Raw genomic sequence first — 15,952 nt, forward strand, 5'->3', positions numbered from 1 at the left:
GCATTCCCATCCAAAGACCAGAGAGCCTCCACAGTTGCTAAGATCCTCTGTGAGCGGTACTTTGTGCATTATGGACTGCCTGCACGAATTCACTCCGACCAGGGTTGTGATTTTGAAAGTAAGCTAATCAGTGATCTTCTAAAAATGTTAGGGATCCGTAAGTCAAGAACGTCTCCTTACCATCCCCAAGGAGATCCTCAACCAGAGAGATTTAACCGCACACTATTGTCAATACTAGGGACTCTAGATCCAAAGCAGAGGCAGAACATCAGCCAGTTAGTGCATGCCTACAACTGCACTCAAAATGAGGCCACGGGTTACTCTCCCTACCTCTTGATGTTTGGGAGGGAAGCTCATCTGCCTGTAGATGTTTGTTTTGGAGTGACTGAGGACTGTGCTCAGGATTCGACATACCACCAGTATGTGGGCAAACTTAGAGGCGACCTAAAACGGGACTACCAGTTAGCTACAGAAGCAGCAGGGGAAAATCATCAAAGGAACAAAAAAAGCACATGACAAGAATGTCAGAGAACATGTTCTGGAGAAAGGAGATCGGGTCCTACTAAGAAATTTTGGCATGACTGGTAGACACAAGCTAAAAGAGAAATGGAGGACAGTTCCATATGTTGTTACAAAAAAGTTGCCACACATACCTATTTTTAAGGTGAAACCTGAAAGTGAAAGGGGGGTGGAGAAAACTGTGCAACGTAATCACTTACTACCTGTAGGAGGTCTAGTGAGGTTGCCAGTAGATGGAGAAACTGATTCTGAGCAGTAGACAGACCGTCTAGTGCACAGCTTCAAAGTGTCAGTTGTGTGGATTCTTTATCCTCCTCAGATTCTGAGCTTGAGGAGGTAAGGGTTCCATTAAGTCATCAGGTAGAGTTGGAAGACCTTTTGCTGAAATCAGGGTTGCTGCAAAGAGAGGACACTTCCACTGAGACTTCCACTAGTTTGCCAGAAAAGGACCTGGATGATGCTGTCTGTCAGATAAATCAGAAGAGGTCACGTCTTCCTCTAGACCCTGCTCCGGATTCAGAAGGGGGAGAGGGGGAGAATAGTGATTTGCTATTGGAGAGAGAAGAGTTTCCGGTGGAATGCTCAGAAAAACTCAAGAAGCCAGTAGTGAAATTTAGCTATGATGAGCTAGAAAAACCTTCCAATCGGCCATTAACTGTTCTTAGTTGTGGGGTGTTGGTTGGTAGTGGAACTTACGGAGAATCAAGATATTAGTCTTGTAACACACTGTGGTGTCATTCTATGGCGTTATGTTCTCAGTGTTTTAGTTTGAGTTCATGTACATCATAAACAGGTTTAAAGAATCCAAATCATACTGTTTGATGGGGACATCAAAACCTTTTAGAAAGGGGAGGGTGTAGCACCGAGGGAAAAATGGGATTTAAGTTTAAGTTGCTTGTAATGCCAAAGAAGGTATGACTAAATGTTTAAGTTATATATGTGGTTAATGTGGTGTAGCCATAAATGGCACAAGTATGATGTTTTTTTTTAATTAATGCAGTGTCATAAACATGCTGGACTGTTACTGTCATGGACAAATAAGGACACAGAAAGCTCCCGAAGGGACAATCTTTTGTTTTATTGGATAAGGCATTTGTCTATCTTCTCTTTTGTGATGCTGATTGGACGAAAGGAGGAAACCGGAAAAGGAAAAGGAGAGAGACGTGGAGAGATCGTGAAAAAACGAGATGGCGAGACTGAGAGGGCGAGAAGAAAACAGAGAGAAAGGGAGGAAAAACCAAGACATTTTCCCTCCATTAAGCGTTGTGCTTGCTCCGGGAGTGATACCCAGTTGTTCACTGCTCGGATGTTGTTGGAGACACGCAGGAGACGACAGAACGGCGAGGAGCGTGGCTAGAGGCTACAGTTTCCCACTTGCTGAGGAGTGGAGACGTCATGGCTGCTGCTGGCCGGTTGGGTCGTCACGGACTGCCCGGGTGATTTTTCTACGACTGCCGAGGAGGTTTCGTTGGTAAAGAGGAGTCTCTTCAGGCAGGATTCTTCCGGAAAAACTGGGGGTACTACAGTAGCTACAGAACCACATGCTGCACAGGCCTGCAACAATTTCGAGCATGTGCAACGAACTGTGAGTGAATGAGTGTGGGGCCCAGTTTATTTATTTTTTTTTTCATCCTCATTGGTTTAAAGTATTATGTTCGTAAGTTTAAACGCATTCATTTGAAATTTTTCATATGTTTTTATTCCTTTGTTGTTAATTAGGCAGAACCAAAAAGTTAAGTTTAACCAAATGCTGTAAGAGAAATATTCTTTTGTTTTATTTGTTTTTTAAAGTTAAACAAATTGTTCTATTTTTTTCATAAAACGGTTGTCTGGAGTCATGATTACTATCTAGGTAATATTCTGACACGTTATTCAAGTTGACGCGTGTACAGAGCGCAGGTAAGCCATGTTGGTGAAATACCTCAACTCGACGAACCCAAACCACCCCATCAGGTTAAGCTTTGTACTCTCACAGGGAAAGGCGATGGGGTGCTACACTAAGATGTATACTCCAGCTCCGATCTGATTTTTTACGTCAGTGCATCTCATAACATTCACTGCATGTTATACCCATACCCATTCAAAATTCTCATTCCATTCCACTGTGATTTATCTACATATTGGAGAAAATGAAAAGAAAACAATCACAACAGAGGAAACATGTAAGGTATTTTCTGATTGTTTTTGGGTCAAATTCAGGGCAAAATACTCTGTTGCTTGGTCTGATTGGCCTGGAGTTTGTAAATAAATTTATTGGGATACTAATCAAGGAATTACTTAAGTGTGCTACTTATTTTCATTTATATTCTTATTCTATTATTTATCTTAAATCTCTCTTATCCATAAGCTCATATACTTGCTAACAGTGTGCTAGTGTGCTTAAGCAACAATGAGACTCTTCATAAGGGGCAAGTGAGAAGAACATGGGAGGAGGTTGACTAATCACTTTTGCCAGTAAACAACATGTGAGATGTTACACTTACGGGAAATTTCTAGATCAACCGGAGTCCAGAGGAAATCCCTTGCTTGTCTATGTATGGTCTCTTTGTCCCTTTTTTCAGAACACAAGAAGTCACTGACGATAGAGGTCACAGGAAGGCTGTAAACATCTGCATGTGGTCAGTGACTGCATCTGACTCGACTCCAGCAACTGGAGCATTAGTCAGCAAAAACTATGTATAGAAAGGAGGAGGAGCATGTAATATATAAGGGTTTGAGGGACAGAGAGTTGATGTCCTGACTGTGGTAGGCAGCAGGACATTTGTTATGTCTGTTTGCCAGGGATAGATTAATTACAGACCCAGAGCTCTGACTGCACATTCTCATACTTTGTAAATTAGTAAACTGTCAACTGAGAGAAGTAGTTTGTCATCTATGCTCCATCAAAATGAACACACAGGAGAAGAACCTAAAAAGAAAGGTAGAAAGAAATTAGTGGGAACAGTATCTAGTGACTAAAATTGTGGAAATTAGTACCTGTTTAGTTTTACTCAGAAAAGAAGAACCTGTTTTTTATTACTTGTTCATTTTTAAGATTTTCTCCAACAAGTTTCATATCAATGTTTAGATTTAATACTAGCCAAATAGCCAAACACGTTCTTTGCTTATATACCACCATGGTATCATCCCAGGTCAGCACTCTAACACAAGCGGAGACATTCAGTGCAGGAGAATGGCACTGTATGTGCAGTTGCAGAAACTGCAATATACGGTAAGCACATGGGAATTTTCAGATTCGATGTAAATATAGCAGTATAGGCTTGAAAAAGCAACACTGGAGTTTGACATCTTTTTAAGAAAAATGCTTTTCCACAAATAATTTATTCTTATCTGGAATGCTGCATGAAATGTTAACAATGTGACCTTTAAGTGTGTATAACAGTAAAAAATTACCATTCTATCATGCCTAAGGTAATGGCAATGGGTTAAAAATAAATTAAACCTCATCCGCAAAGAGACCACAAATATTTAACATGACTTTTAGTTATGATTTTTTAAAATAACTTGACCAGTAGCGAATCCGAGAGGGTCTTGACAGAAATCATTAAAGGTCAAAGGGGATACTAAATCATTAGGAATATTCTCTTGGGTACTAACAATGTCAGAATGGGTTAAGCTACCAAAATGTGTAGGTGTTTTAGAATGGACCTCACAGAGTCAGATCTTGGTTAATTCAGATTTTTTGACACCAATGTATTTTCAGGAATAAGTCTTATTGAACTAGAGTCCAGGGTTTAAGGATCAGCCAAAGGTTCCTAGACCGGGAAGGGACAGGCAGAGCATCCATCCATATCCAAACAAGGTCTGACGGCGACTGATCCAGTAGCTGTTGTATAAGAAGGCAGGATGGTGATTGGCAATAGGTGTGGGTAATGAATAAGGGAACGGCTTAGGGCCAAATGAATCTTTTATTTTTAAATGCAAAGTATTTCATTAATCTCTGTGTCATGTGTAAAATACTGTGTTAAAGTGATATTTTCCAGTTAATGGTGCACTAAACTGTTACTTTACTCTGATAGCAATATCCCACAAGAGTGGAAAACAAGATTTCATGGAAAAGCCTGTGATCCAGGCGGATGAATAAAAACACAGAGCTGAGACAGACATTGTCGTTGTTATTATATTATGTCGTGAATTTGCAAAATATCAAAGGTAGAGGTATCAAAGGTCAGAGCAGCAGATATTGAGCCAACCTGCCATAACAACAAATGGATGCCTATGGTGTTCCTGCTCCACAGATGGACTAGGACTCCACAAACCTGCCTGAAGCATGGCAATGCTTCATGCAGCATGCCGAGCTAATGTGCACTGGTCCCCTGCAAGAAAAGTAAGAGGTGGATATGTGTAGCTAAATTCTTTTGTGGATAAGGGAGAAGGGACGTGATGTGTACAACACCGGGACACTTACAGCAGACAACATCAAGAAGCTTCAGATGTAAAGTGACATTTTCTACTTGATGGTGCACTACACTGTTACTCTATTCTGATAGCAAAATCTCACTAAAGTGGAAGACGAGTTTCATGGAAAAGCATGTGATCCACACAGATGAATTAAAGCATAGTGCTGAGATTGACATTGTCATTATTATATTATGACCTGAATTTGCCATATTACAAAGGGTAATAATACATCATGGTCATGGTAAACTCCTTATCTGTAAAGGTGCTCACATCACTCTCCCACCACTCCTGGCTGCAACTTCGTACCCACACGTTTCTCTGTACAGACATTGCTGCCACTGCTCCACAAAATGCCATGGCCAAAAAGCTGTCTCTCCTCTTTTGTAATCTCCTCCTTAAAACGATGCCATTGAAAATGTGCAGGCTACGGTTGGACAATTACTTTAAAATTTGAAACATACGATCTGCTGTTACCGCAAACACGAAGACGTCACACGCACACTCACTGTCACATCGTTGTGTCTTCTATGCATGCGGGACACTTTTGGTGTGCACAAGGTTCATACAGGAGATCACATACAAGAGGCATTTAATTGGAAATGTGAACAGACTCTCAAAAAAATCGGATTTCACAAAAAAATTCGAATTGAGCATTATGCCCTGCAGTGTGAACCTAGCCTAAGACATCTGATTGGCTACCATAATCATGTGACACAGAAGGAATACTTTGTGACTGGGCTTTCCATGCAGTTTTATTGCATAAAACTCTGAAAGTTAAAAACAAATGGCATGTTTTGTATCAGCAGTATGGTATATCCATACTCAAAAGGGTACTGAATATCATATTTTGACTGGCTGATATCTAAGTATCAACTCCAGAGTACTGATCCGCCCATGCCTGTCTGTACGTTTTCATCGTCACAGTCCTGTCTGGTTTCCTTTTTATTTTAGTAGTTCTTTCTCTTGTGTATTCTGTTTTGCTTTCTGTTTCCTTTTCATTAGTACACCTGGTTAGATTTGCTCATTCACTTCACCTGTTCCCTATTAGTTCCTCAGTACTGTATATTAATACCCCTTTGTTTCAGTTGTCCTTTGTCAGATCATCCATAGTGTTTCCCTTTTGTGTCTCCCCTGTTTCATCCTTGTAAGTTCCTCAGTGCTTCTAAATTAAAACCTTTATTCCTGCACCAATCTGTGTCCTGCCTCTCCACCCTGCATTTGAGTCCTCACATCCCGCAGTCCATGACAGAATGATTTGACCACCATGGACCCAGCAGACCTTGATCGGTATAAGGAGGTATTTGTGGCGCTCCATACAACCACAAAGACTTACAATGATTCCATGGCTGGACCTTCCTCCATACAGGACCAATTGGCAACAGCCAAAAGGATTGTAGACTTGTTACAGGCTAAACCCTGGTACCTCAATCTTCTAGGTAAGGCTGACGTATTGGCATTGACGGAAGAAGACATTGATTACCTCTTTGAAATCAGCCAGTAAGCCAGTATCAAGTACCTGATACATACATTTCCATTGCTATGCGGATGACACCCAGCTCTACCTCTCCACCAAGCCGAACTCTGCCCTCCCACCATCTTCCCTCACAGATTGTCTTCAAGAGATTAAATCCTGGTTCACCTCAAATTTTCTTAAACTAAATAGCAGCAAAACAGAAATTTTACTAGTAGGCACCAAATCCACTCTCTCTAAATCTGACAGTTTCTGCATTCCCATTGATGATTCTTCCATTTCCCCCTCCCCTCAGGTAAAGAGTCTGGGTGTCATCCTCGACAGCACTCTGTCTTTCACATCACATATCAATAACATAACCCGGTCAGCATATTTTCACCTTCGCAATATCAACCGCCTCCGCCCCTCCCTCACCCCTCACACCGCCGCCATACTCGTTCACAGTTTTGTCACCTCCCGTCTCGACTACTGTAACTCCCTTCTGTTCGGTCTTCCCCAAAAAACTCTTCATAGACTTCAACTGGTTCAGAATGCAGCAGCCCGGGTCATCACAAGAACCGCCTCCACCCATCACATTACTCCTGTTCTGCAGCAGCTCCACTGGCTCCCCGTCACCTACCGCATCCACTACAAAATCCTGCTGTTCACTTACAAGGCCATCCATCACCTCGCTCCTCCCTACCTTTCCGATCTCCTCCATGTCTCCATACCAGTCCGTTCCCTCAGATCCTCCTCCTCCATCCACCTCATCGTCCCCCCAGCCCGCCTTGTTACCATGGGGAGCAGAGCTTTCAGCTGCTCTGCTCCTCATCTCTGGAACTCCCTCCCCCCAGACCTCCGTAACTCTGATTCTATACAACTGTTCAAATCCAAACTCAAAACACATCTGTTCAAACTGGCATACTCACTGTAATATTTCACACTGCTTTTATTATTGTTTTATGAATCCTTTTTAATTTATTAATGTATTTATTGATTTGTTTTATTCTTGTGTTTTATCCTGGAAGGTGACCTTGAGTGTCTAGAAAGGCGCCAACAAATGAAATGGATTATTATTATTATTATTACCTCCTGCATCCAAGCCTCTAGTAACTGGTCCACCAACCCACAGCTCAAAAATATCCTTGGTCAGGGACCAAGCAGTAAGGCAGCAGGACAGCCCCAAAATCTAAGTTTTTCAAAATCCAAAAATTCAACTAAACATACTGATAAAAGAGGCCAACTAAATATAACTAGACTCAAAATCAGAGCGAAGTAGAACTTAAGCAAGCAAACAACTGAATGAACATAACAAACTAACCCCCTGAACAATCAAACAGGTGAACCTAAATACAAGTTGAGCTAAATACAATGGCTACTAAAAATTGCACTAACCAAAACCTCAAAATAAATCCTCAAACACCCCATATGACACTGCGGCATGTGGTCAAGTCCAATGGAGCTGGCAGCAGCCTATCAGAATCCTCAGCCCTTGGCCACGCCTTTGCTGCAGCATGAAGAAGAAGCTGAATTCCAGGTAACTCAAAAAAATAAATAAATATTAATACAAAACATAATTTAATCTTTCAGTGCCTAGATGTGTTTAACATTGTTAGGTATGAAAAATTAAAGTAATTTAGTAGTGAAGTAATGTAAAATGGAATGTGAGCCATTTAGACTCAGGGAGCAAATAAAATTAAAGTAGATCTACACTTGTGGTGAGGTGTGGATATTACCATGTGTGGTGGGCCATCACACTGGCTCTTCAATCTCTCCATGTAAGCAGAGGCGCTCCAGGAGGAGGCTAGGTAGAAAACCTAGTTGTGTTTGGCAGAGAAATAGTCTGTTATCTAAAGTTTTTTGGTTGCTACTTCAGTTAAAACCAAAACAGTGGAGGAAGGAAGTATTAATTCCTCTGCTATAGTGTGTTTTTTTAGACCAGTAAACTACAAGCTACTTTACATGAGGTAAGTTAAGATGAGACAGATGCTGGTTTAGCAAAACAACTCTACACTTAAAAAATCGGTAAAGAAATTACTTTACTGGACTACAGTAAGGTGTTTTTTTTTTGTTTTTTTTTTCTGCAGTAACGAGCCAGGTTATCCTATTTGTAAAGTTCTGATCTGTTTTAAGTGGTACGCGCATGCTGCTGTGTGTGTGTGTGCTTGCCTGGGCACGTTGCCATAGAGATCGATTTGCGTGAGGTAGTTGTGCTCCAAAAATGTAGCTGAAGACAGAGACAGGGGCTTTTGGTCAATGGCGATATTCGCATTATTTTCAGTTCAGCCCAGTTTCAGTCCTTGTGGTGAAAGATCCTGCTCGCCGGTCAATGGAAGGAGTCATTCAGCAGCCGACCCGCCTAAACAAGCTAAGCTTTTTTCAACAGCAACGTTGGAATGTGTGTGGAGCTGGTACAGAGGAAAGAGGTTGAAGAGTTTCAATTGGCTGCAGGAGATGAAGGCAGATATTTTCCTCTTACAGGAAACTCATTTATCAAACTCAACAATAGATCTTCTTTCAAAAGCCCAGTTTCCACTTTTGTACTCAGCTTGTTATAATCGTAGGCAAAGAGGAGTAGCAACTCTTAATGGAAGGTACAATCACAGATTCAGAAGGCAGATTTTTAATCGTTATATTATCCATATCCATTAAGGATTTTGGTCTTTGTGAGCCATAGGAAATTCAGTGATGTGTTTCTGTACAGCTGTAGCAGTTGGTTATCTGGTAGTAGTTTGGATTTAAGGTTCGTTAATTCTGTCAACTTGATCTCTGTCTCCTCTTTCTTTTTTTTACTTGACTTTTTACTTTTCTTCAGTATTCTCTTTTTTTCCCAGTCTCAGCAAGATTACATGAATTCCACGCTTTAAAATAAATAAATAATTTTAGAAATAAAAAAAAAAAAAAAAAAATCAGATTTTCCACAGGATCCTTCTAGCTATAAAGCTCCCCCTGGCAAAGCAAATTTGCTCAGCACAACACAGCAGCATGACCATCATTTTGCTGCTACGATGCTGGACAGGATAAGTTAAAAAATAAAATAAAAACTAAATAAAATAAAACACCATTATGTTTGTTTTACCAAATATTTAATGACACCCAGCCTCTGCAAAATCTTAAACCCACTAAACCTAGGCCCTTTAAATTTATCTGCGCTATACCTGGATGCTGGTTAGTACCTGATAGTACCTGGATAGAACCAATCTCTTTCACTGATAGTCCTACCTGGAATGCTTCTGTCCCCTGCTGATGCATTGCTGCTTCGTTCTCCCTTCTGCTTACATTTTTTCTGCCAATATTCTTTTTTTTCTACTCAAGAAATTTATGAGCAACCACTCCTGGATACTCATTAATCACTGGGACTATAGAGATTTGTAGTGGTAAATCTGGTTGGATACTACAATTTTTTAAGACTCTTACAATCTTGTCAGTGTCACGTCAGCGTGGCCTACAAATAGCAGGAGCTAAAGCTAACTAGCCGCAAGATGGCACCCTTCCCTACAGATGACTATTACAAACTTGTACAGAAGCTCAACATGCTGGAAACAAAGATTCTACAGCTCGAGGTGAATGTGGAAGTAAATGGATTATGTGAAAATGAAACAACCTTGCCTTTAATAAAAAAAACAGACAACACACAGCTAATTAGCACAAACATGGCTGGAAAGAAACAGGAGGACAGTGTACAAGGTAATAAGTCTTTCACTCATAGTCCTCCTTGGAATGCCCTAGTCCAAAGCCGAAGAGTAAATAATTTCACAGGGAAATGGGAGGACAAGTAACAGGCAGAGCCCAGTTTGCTGATATTAGCGACACGATAGTCCTCCGAAGTACCTCCTCAACCCCTCTCTCTAGCAAGTTGTGGCTAGTGGCTAGTTGTCAAAAGGAAAACTAACAAGTCTCCTCCACAACAACCAGACATGCAACTACAGAACAGGTTTGCTCCACTGCTGCAGGATTCTGGATCTAAGTCTGATGAAATCTCCCTACACACCAGAGTAAGGCCATAAAACAACTCAGTTCGCCTCCAACTTGTTTTATTTTCTGAACAGACACTCTGTTCCTTTGGCCAAGGACAACAGACAAGAGAGACCAAAACAATATGATAAGACAGAGCCTAGAAGAAACCCGGATAAAAAAAAAACATCTCATCCCCCGTCTGAAGAAACCACCATAACTTCCAGTGAGGATCCACCCCCTTCATCTTATCATATTCCATCCCGGTCACCCTCCCTCTCTCCATCCTCCCCACCCCTCCTGGACTTCACCTCCCAGATGAAGGAGCTGGTCACTATTGCGACCAAACTGACCCCATGCCCAAGTCACATCTTTTCACCCCGAAACATCCCACCTCATCCTCCCCCACTAATCCCCCAGCAAGCTCTGACACAGTCGTCACAGCCCCAACACCTACCTCCCCTCCCTCCACGATGGAAACAAACTCGTCATCTGTCTCCACAGCCTGATAACAGCACAGCATCTGATTGACATGTGCTAAGTCCAGGCTGCAACTATGTGGATACTCATGGCTCTCTCCAGGACAAGCTGCAGCCTAAAATGCAAGTAGTTTCTTTTATCCCTGTTTAAATAGGCAATAGCCCGTCCATAACTAAAACTGTACAGATAATGTTTTTAGCACACTGGAGCTAGCTTTACTAAATGTCAGATCTTTGGCAGAAAAAAACATTTTAAATTAATGATTTTATTACAAAGCACAAACTTAATTTATTTTTTTAACAGAAACCTGGCTAGACAGAGAAAATTATTCAGTTTTTCTTATAGAAGTGACCCCTCTAAACTTCAGCTTTGTGAGTGGAGCTAGATCACAAAAGAAAGGTAGAAGAGTGGCCATTTTGTTTAATGACTCCCTCATATCTCATTAAGACAGTTCAGTCAGCCTATTATCACTTAAAGAACATATTGAGGGTTAAAGGACTGATGAATCAGCAGGAAAAACTTTAGAAAAACTTGTCCATATATTTATCTTTAGTAGACTGGACTACTGTAAAGCTGTCCTCACAGGTCTCCCTAAAAAGTTAATCAGACAGCTGCAGTTAGTCCAGAATGTTGCTGCTCGAGTCCTCACAAAGACCAAGAAAGTGGTTTATATAACTCCAGTCCTCAGATCTTTCCACTGGCTTCCAGTCTGTCAAAGAATTGACTTCAAAATTTGCTATTAATTTACAAAGCACTGAATGGTTTAGGACCAAAATACATTCAGGATCTTCTGGTTTGTTATGAACCAACCAGATTCCTAATGTCATCAGGGTCAGAACTAAACATGGAGAGGCAACATTCAGCTTTTTATGCTCCTCACATGTGAAACAAACTCCCAGAAAATTGCAGGTCTGCTGAAACTCTCAGCAGTTTTACATCAGGATTAAAAACTTTTTATTTGGTTCCTTTTATCAGAACAACTGTTAAATTCCCCACACTGGAACTATATTTTGTGCTTTTGATCTATTTTATTTTAGGTCTTTTAATCAATTTTTTCCCCTGTTTTTATTTAATTTCTTTTATTTCTTTTAAAGTTTGTTTTTAATGCACTTGCTTCTTGCACTCTGCATTGCTTTCAATGTTTTATTTAATGCACTTTGAATTGTCTTGTACATGAAATTTGCTATACAAATAAATTTGCCTTGCCTTGCCTAATAGTACCTGGATAGTATCTGATAGTACCTGCATGCAGCATCAAAGGACTCTAAGAGTGACATCGGTCTCACTCTTGGAGCATCTGTCCTTCTCCTGTCCTCCTCTTCCTCATTATAACTTCATTATATTGTATTCTGACTGGCTCGCAGAGGTTTGTAGAGGTTTGTGGAGTTGCTATAGAAACCTCTATGTCTTCTATACCAAGCCACAGTTCAGATATGTGAATTACACCTGAGTCAAAATGATCACCTCAGGTATTACATTTCCAGCACCTATGCAGCCTTGACAACAACTCACCTGCTGGACATTGTGACCAAAACAGTTTTGGTTAGACAGGTAAATAATTTACAGGTGACAGTGACTTGAATGACCCATACAATGGTCAGGTGAGTCAGAGGCATCATAGGACCTCAACAACCCTTCACGCCTATTAGGTAAAACTCCCTACCAACTGGATAACTATGAATCTACAGCACTTTATTAATGATAAAAATAAAAATGATGGTTTATTGACCTTGGAAAAATGAAAACATATTATTTTTATTTTTTATTTCTGTCATAAGTCAAAGTTGTGCTCATGCTGTGTTGATCAATATAAAAAAAAACAATAATTTTAACTCAAAGTTTAAATGTAACTAAAAGTGGAAATGCTAGGGGAGTTGGATACTTTGATGAACCTTTGTACTCGTCTTTCTATCCTCTGCTGTCAGAACCCTGACGTTGTTGTCTTTTCAACTGGACAAGGTCTTACTTTGCTGTTTACTTATTGCCTGCCGGACTTCAGCCAACTGACCTGACTGACCTCTCAGTAAGAACTGATAGATTCTCAAAGCTCGACTCCTCCATACAAAACTAAATTTGTAATGGACATGGTGTCTTATTGAATATGATGAAGTGATGCAATCAGAGGTAAGGTCTGTTGCTAGAGGGCGATGCAGCCAAGCCTGGATTATTAACCAGGCGGTATGGGGTATTAAAGAGCCCATACCGAATTCATCATATGTGAAACATTTTGTCTAAGTTCATGTTTAAAATTCAACATTTTTCAATTCATCTGCTCTTCCTTTTTTCCAGTTTATAATTCTACTGTATCCTATAGTAAATAAGATAAAACAGGAAGTAATGAGGTGCATCTGGGAAAAATGGCACTAATGGTTCTCTAAGGGTTATTGGGACTGTCAGCTCTCATATGGTCAACTTACCTTCCAGGTTTATTTCACTGGTAGGAATGCTAAAGTGATGTAACACTAGTCAATGTGTAAGAGTGAAAACCAAGTTGTAGTACATGATATGATGTGTTTCTAAACTCGATAAACCCTCACTTTTCTTGGCACTCCGTTATTCCCTGCTTTAGAGACTGACACAACACATCACAGCTTTTACAGCTAATGTTTTACACTTTTCTTTTTAAATAGTGGGTTGCAGTATTTCACTCTTGTATTTAACCATGTGTCCATCTTCTGATTGCTACTTTCAGCAGGATAATGCACCATGTCACAAAGCTCAGATCATCTCCACCTGCTTTCTTGAACATGACAATGAGTTCACTGGACTCCAGTGGCCTCCACAGTCACCAGATCTCAGTCCAATAGAGCAGCTTTGGGAAGTGGTGGAACAGGAAATTTTCATCATGGATGCAGCCGACAAACCTGCAGCAACTGTGTGATGCTGTCACGTAAATATGAAGCAAAACCTCATAGAATGAACAATGTGGTGAAAACCTTCCTATCCCACCAAGCATTAAAAAGGAGGTCTGACCCAGTACTAGAAGGTGGTCCTGATGAAGAGCACGCCCCGGTACTAGCAGATGGTCCTGATGAAGAAGACAGCCTGGTACTAGAAGATGGACCTGGTAAAGTGCATATATGAAGGTTGCCTTTGAAACTAGGTCACAACTGAAGATTTTAGATATTTTTGAAATCTGACCTATATGTTCTAAAGTAAGCAAACCTCTAACAGAACTCTGTCTGCACTCCTCAGGGATGATTAATAGATAAGAATAGAAATGAATTCATTAACTATAAGTAAAAGTCGTGGCCATGAATCCATGTTTACATGTTCAGCTTGGCAACTAGAAAAGTTGTCTTTGAAGGTGAAAGTAGGCTCTTAGTTCCTTGTGGAGTTTGTGCATTGAGTGCAGAGTTACTCTGTGGCTTGAGTTGTAAACAATTTTCAGAGGTTTCTATAAGGGAGAAAACAGGCTTGTGGCTCTAAACAAATGGAACAATTACACTTAATGTGAAAGGACAAATACAACCCTTTTCTTTTGTATTGAGCTAATGCTAATGAAGCTGTTTTACTTAGTTACCTTTATTAAAAATTAAAAACAGAAATTTCTTCTTACCTTCCTACCAGACATAGCTTTATCTATTTTTAAAGATTAAGAAATTGATCAATTTTAAACATAAATCCTGTGGAATAATGATAATTTGCTCTAATGTTTAACCAGATTTATAAAAATGCAGGCATTGTTCTGGCACATGCAAAAGTCAGTTGTGCAATAAGTGCAAACATTTTGATCATCCTTGAAGATGTGCAAAGCCAGCAAGCACACTTTTGCACTAACTGCCTCTCTGCCTGACTTTAAATAATCAGTGCTGAATCTGTAAGTGAGAAAGAGATTAAAAGTTAACAAGTGCCTGAGAGCAAACTGAAGCTACTGTCTTACAGGTAGGAGGCTGATAATGAAGGAAACAGCAGTGCACAGGCTGAAATCACTGCTGCGCTTTCTGAGTTAAGCACTTCGATGAGATAATGAACTCTCGAAAGTCTGTGAGACATTTGAACTAAAAAAAAAACACTCATCATGACACTTCTTTAATACTTCACCACTGCACAGTGAACTTGTTACTGTGCACATGAACACTTCATAAGCTTCCTTATTGGAAGACTTCAGAGCATCGGTGGAAATAAACAGCTTGGACTAATCCCAATACCCAGGACAACAAAATATAATTAATTGTGCCTAATTTACTGCTATATAAACAGAAATTGGATTTTGTTTAATACTAAAAAGACTAGTCCTGGAAATAAGCACATTACAAATTGTAAATACTCCCCAATGTGTCTCTCGGTTTTCATCTGCTCTTCACAAGAAAAGTATGCAAATGACAGAATTTAGGTTTCATTCTCTACAATGAGAGAAAATGGTAGGAGATCCTCGAGAGGGTTGGAAGACTTAAATGAGTCTGCTTCATTCATTCTTCAAAGCTGCCATCCCTGAACTGTAGCACTCTGTGGCAAACTCACTTCCACAGTGGAGGTTTCTGAGCTGGATGGGACTTGAATCTAGCCTTTTTTTTTTTTTAAGCTTTTTTATATAATTTTTCCACCCTCTGTCTCATGTGACATTACTGTGCAGAACCGGGTTGGTTCTGAAAGACTGAACAGCTGCTGCTTGTCTAAAAGTGGGAGAGTATGAATAAATTCAAGAGCTTATCTTAAAATCTTCTGATCAGTGTGGTGGAAAGACAGATGACTGGCTGAAATAGAACATGGGCCGAGTTCACTTGCATCATCCTTTGCAAGTTGACAAAGGTATAGGTGATGTAATTTGACTGGCACTTTAAATGGAGTTTTCCATAACTTACTTTGATGAAATGTCTCATCAAGAATGGCCTGAATATGTGTCACAATCTGAACTCTGTTATTGTCATACATTTAAGGGGCACTCAACCAATGTGACACAGGAAGTTTGGTTTATTCATGATAGGTGGCGTACAGTACTCAATCTGTCAAAATGTTTTAATTATTTCCTCAGTGTCTGGTGTTCCAGTCTGAAATGGCTTGAAATGGCAGTCTTCAGTTTGGGGGGAGGGGTAGCATAAACATAAGTTCTTAAGAGAAATTGTTGTCAAGTCTTCTCAGGAAAGACAGCCTCTGTCCTGCAGGTTTTAGATGTTTCCCTTCATCAACACACCTGACTCAAATTTG

The 15,952-nt window shown here is 40.2% G+C and overlaps 1 long non-coding RNA gene across 1 annotated transcript; it reads left to right on the forward strand.

Moving 5' to 3' along the window:
* Positions 1-263: 263 nt before the first annotated feature.
* LOC121654611 lies at positions 264-10,253 on the forward strand. The gene is made up of 3 exons (XR_006012976.1): positions 264-774; positions 1,679-1,682; positions 10,244-10,253. It is a non-coding gene; the product is annotated as an uncharacterized LOC121654611 (long non-coding RNA).
* The last annotated feature ends 5,699 nt before the right edge of the window (positions 10,254-15,952 follow it).

The sequence above is a fragment of the Melanotaenia boesemani genome, chromosome 15 (assembly GCF_017639745.1).
Source record: "Melanotaenia boesemani isolate fMelBoe1 chromosome 15, fMelBoe1.pri, whole genome shotgun sequence".
In the NCBI taxonomy this organism is placed as follows: Eukaryota; Metazoa; Chordata; class Actinopteri; order Atheriniformes; family Melanotaeniidae; genus Melanotaenia; species Melanotaenia boesemani.